This window comes from Sturnus vulgaris, unplaced genomic scaffold (assembly GCF_052056855.1).
Source record: "Sturnus vulgaris isolate bStuVul1 unplaced genomic scaffold, bStuVul1.hap1 Scaffold_1081, whole genome shotgun sequence".
Classification (NCBI taxonomy): domain Eukaryota; kingdom Metazoa; phylum Chordata; class Aves; order Passeriformes; family Sturnidae; genus Sturnus; species Sturnus vulgaris.
Genome location: NW_028275988.1, coordinates 1 through 4,568, shown reverse-complemented (window position 1 = coordinate 4,568; position 4,568 = coordinate 1).

The window sequence follows — 4,568 nt, the reverse complement described above, 5'->3', positions numbered from 1 at the left end:
CGAGGTCGTGGGGACACTCCCGAGCATTGGGGACACGAACTGGGGACTTGGGGACACTCCCGGACCTTTGGGGACACTCTCAGACTTTGGGGACACTCCCGAGGTGGCACCAAATCCTTGGGGACACTCCCGAGGTGGCACTGAGCCCTTGGGGACACTCCCGAGGTCTTGGGGACACTCCCGGACCTTTGGGGCCACTGGCGGCCCGTGGGGACAGCGCTGTCACGTGCGTGTCCCCTTTGTCACCCGCGGTGTCACCTGCGTGTCCCCCGTGCGTTGTGTAAGCGCCGCCACCTTTGTCCCCTCCCTGTCCCCTCTGTCACCTTTGTCCCCTCCCTGTCCCCCTCTGTCACCTTTGTCCCCTCCCGCCTCCTCCCGGCCTGGGGGCACCCGCAGGGGACAGGGAGGGACAGGGAGGGGGACAATGAGGGGACAGGGGGGGGACAATGAGGGGACAGTGAGGGGACAGTGTCCCCTCGGTGTCCCCAAGCCTGTGCCACCCCCAGCCCTGTCCCCGTGGTGTCCCCGTGGTGTCCCCGTGGTGTCAGTGCCACCCCCCGGATTGTCCCCGCCCTGTCCCAGGCTGTCCCTGTCAATGTCCCCAACCCTGTCCCTTGTCCCCTGTCCTGTCCCCATGGTGTCAGTGCCACCCCCGGGCTGTCCCTATCAGTGTCCCCGTGGTGTCCCCATGGTGTCAGTGCCACCCCCCGATTGTCCCCTCCCTGTCCCCAGGCTGTCCCCGTGTCTGGGCCACCCTCGGGCTGTCGCTCTCAGTGTCCCCAAGTTGTCACAGCCGTGTCCCCTCCCTGTCCCCTCATTGTCCCCTCCCTGTCCCCTCATTGTCCCCTCATTGTCCCCTCACTGTCCCCTCCTGTCCCCTCCTGTCCCCTCCCTGTCCCCTCATTGTCCCCTCCCTGTCCCCTCTGTCCCCTCCTGTCCCCTCATTGTCCCCTCATTGTCCCCTCCTGTCCCCTCATTGTCCCCTCCTGTCCCCTCCTGTCCCCTCACTGTCCCCTCCTGTCCCCTCCTGTCCCCCTCTGTCCCCTCCTGTCCCCTCATTGTCCCCTCTGTCCCCTCCTGTCCCCTCCTGTCCCCTCCTGTCCCCTCCTGTCCCCTCATTGTCCCCTCTGTCCCCTCCTGTCCCCTCCCTGTCCCCAGACCGGTCCCGTCACAAACTCCAGCTCCACCCCCCCCTCCTCCCCCGCCCTTTGCGCCACCTCCTCCCTCCTTTAAATCATCCCCAGGTGTCCCCAGGTGTCCCCAGGTTGTCCCCAGGTGTCGCCATGGCGGCGGTGCTGGTGGCTCTGCTGGCGGTGCTGGCGCTGTCGCTGCTGTCGCTTCTGTCGCGACATCGCTCCAGGGCCTCGCGCCTCCCCCCCGGGCCCCCCGCGCTGCCGCTGCTCGGGAACCTCCTGCAGGTGTCCCCGTTCCGCACGCTCCAGTCCCTCATCAAGGTGCGATTTGGGGAAAATTTGGGTGATTTTGGGAAATTTGGGGTTTGGGGGATTTTTGGGATTTTTTTTCTGATTTTTTAGGATTTTTTTTCCCGTTTTTTTTGGGGTTTTTTTTCGGGTTTTATTCGCGTTTTTCGGGGGTTTCAGAGCGGTTGGGAGGCTGCAGGTGTCCCCGTTCCGCACGCTCCAGTCCCTCATCAAGGTGCGATTTGGGGAAAAATTTGGGTGATTTTGGGAAATTTGGGGTTTGGGGGATTTTTAGGAATTTTTTGGGATTTTTTGGGGATTTTTTTCCCGGTTTTTTGGGGGTTTTATTCGCGTTTTTCGGGGGTTTTTCGGCGTTTGGGAGGCTGCAGGTGTCCCCGTTCCGCACGCTCCAGTCCCTCATCAAGGTGCGATTTGGGGAAAATTTGGGTGATTTTGGGAAATTTGGGGTTTGGGGGATTTTTGGGAATTTTTTGGGATTTTTTTGGGATTTTTTTCCCGGTTTTTTTTGGGGGTTTTTTTTCGGGTTTTATTCGCGTTTTTCGGGGATTTCAGGGTGGATTGGGAGGCTGCAGGTGTCCCCGTTCCGCACGCTCCAGTCCCTGATCAAGGTGCGATTTGGGGCAAAATCTCCACAATTTGGGAAATTTGGGGTTTGGGGGATTTTTAGGAATTTTTTGGGATTTTTTTGGGATTTTTTTCCCGTTTTTTTTCGGGATTTTTTTCGGGTTTTTTTTCGCGTTTTTCGGGGGTTTCAGAGCGCTTGGGAGGCTGCAGGTGTCCCCGTTCCGCACGCTCCAGTCCCTCATCAAGGTGCTATTTGGGGCAAAATCTCCACAATTTGGGAAATTTGGGGTTTGGGGGATTTTTAGGAATTTTTTTGGAATTTTTCGGGAATTTTTCCCCCCTTTTTTGGGGGTTTTTTTCGGGGGTTTCAGGAGGGTTCAGAACCTCCTGCAGGTGTCCCCGTTCCGCACGCTCCAGTCCCTGATCAAGGTGCGATTTGGGGCAAAATCTCCAAAATTTGGGAAATTTGGGTTTGGGGAATTTTTAGGAATTTTTTGGGATTTTTTGGGATTTTTTTCCCGTTTTTTGGGGGGTTTTATTCGCGTTTTTCGGGGTTTTTTCGGCGTTTGGGAGGCTGCAGGTGTCCCCGTTCCGCACGCTCCAGTCCCTCATCAAGGTGCGATTTGGGGAAAAATTTGGGTGATTTTGGGAAATTTGGGGTTTGGGGAATTTTTGGGATTTTTTTTCTGATTTTTTAGGATTTTTTTTCCCATTTTTTTTCGGGATTTTTTTCGGGATTTTTTCGCGTTTTTCGGGGGTTTCAGAGCGGTTGGGAGGCTGCAGGTGTCCCCGTTCCGCACGCTCCAGTCCCTCATCAAGGTGCGATTTGGGGCAAAATCTCCACAATTTGGGAAATTTGGGGTTTGGGGAATTTTTGGGAATTTTTTGGGATTTTTTGGGGGGATTTTTTTGGGAATTTTTTGGGATTTTTGGGGGGATTTTTTTGGAATTTTTTGGAAAAATTTTGGGAATTTTCCCAGATTTTTCGGGGTTTTAGGGGGGATTTAGGGGGGTTTGGGACCCCCCTGCACCTTCCAGTCCCTGCTCAAGGTGGAATTTTGGGGCAAAATCTCGAAAATTTGGGAAATTTGGGGTTTTTGGGAATTTTTTGGAATTTTTTGGGATTTTTTGGGGATTTTTGGGGGGTTTTTTTTGGAATTTTTTGGAGAAATTTTGGGAATTTTTCCAGGATTTTTTTGGGTTTTAGGGGGGATTTAGGGGGGTTTGGGACCCCCCTGCACCTTCCAGTCCCTGCTCAAAGTGGGAATTTTGGGGCAAAATCTCGAAAATTTGGGAAATTTGGAGTTTTGAGAACTTTTAGGAATTTTTTGCGATTTTTTGGGAAATTTGGAGAAATTTTGGGAATTTTTCCAGGATTTTTCGGGGGTTTTTTAGGGGAATTTAGGGGGGTTTGGGACCCCCCTGCACCTTCCAGTCCCTGCTCAAAGTGGGAATTTTGGGGCAAAATCTCGAAAATTTGGGAAATTTGGGGTTTGGGGAATTTTTAGGAATTTTTTGGGGATTTTTTGGAATTTTTTGGAAATTTTTTTTGGAATTTTTTTGGAGAAATTTGGGAATTTTTCCGGGATTTTTCGGGGTTTTTAGGGGGGATTTAGGGGGGTTTGGGACCCCCCCCTGCACCTTCCAGTCTTTGCTCCAGGTGGGAATTTTGGGGAAAAATCTCGAAAATTTGGGAAATTTGGGGTTTTGAGAACTTTTAGGAATTTTTTGAGATTTTTTTGGGGGAATTTTTGGAGAAATTTTGGGAATTTTCCCAGGATTTTTCGGGGATTTAGGGGGGTTTGGGACCCCCCCTGCACCTTCCAGTCCCTGCTCAAGGTGGGAATTTTGGGGAAAATTTTGGGGAATTTGGGAAATTTGGGGTTTTTGGGGATTTGGGGATTTTTTTTTTTATTTTTTGGGTAATTTTTCCAGCGTTTTTGGGATTAATTTGGGATTTTTTAGGGTTTTTTTAAGGCGGTTTTAGGGGCTTTGGGATTTTAATGGGATTTTAATGGGATTTTAAATGGGATTTTAATGGGATTTTAATGGGATTTTAATGGGATTTTAATGGGATTTTAAATGGGATTTTTAATGGGATTTTAATGGGATTTTAATGAGAATTTTAATGGGATTTTAATGAGAATTTTAATGGGATTTTAATGGGATTTTAAAGGGGTTTTTAAATGGGATTTTTAATGGAATTTAATGGGATTTTAATGGATTTTAATGGATTTTAATGGGATTTTTATAGGAATTTAATGGGATTTTAAAGGGATTTTAAGGGATTTTAAATGGGATTTTTATAGGAATTTAATGGGATTTTCATGGGATTTTAATGGGATTTTTTTTTTATTTCTATGGGATTTTTAATGAGATTTTTTATGGTATTTTAATAGGGTTTTTTATGGATTTTGGGGGGATTTTAATGGGATTTTTATGGGATTTTTATAGGATTTTCATGGGATTTTTTAGATTTTTTAAAATTATTTTTAATTTTCTCTATCCCTGATCCCACGGACTCCTCCGGGCTGGGTTTGGGTGAATTTTAACAGAATTTGA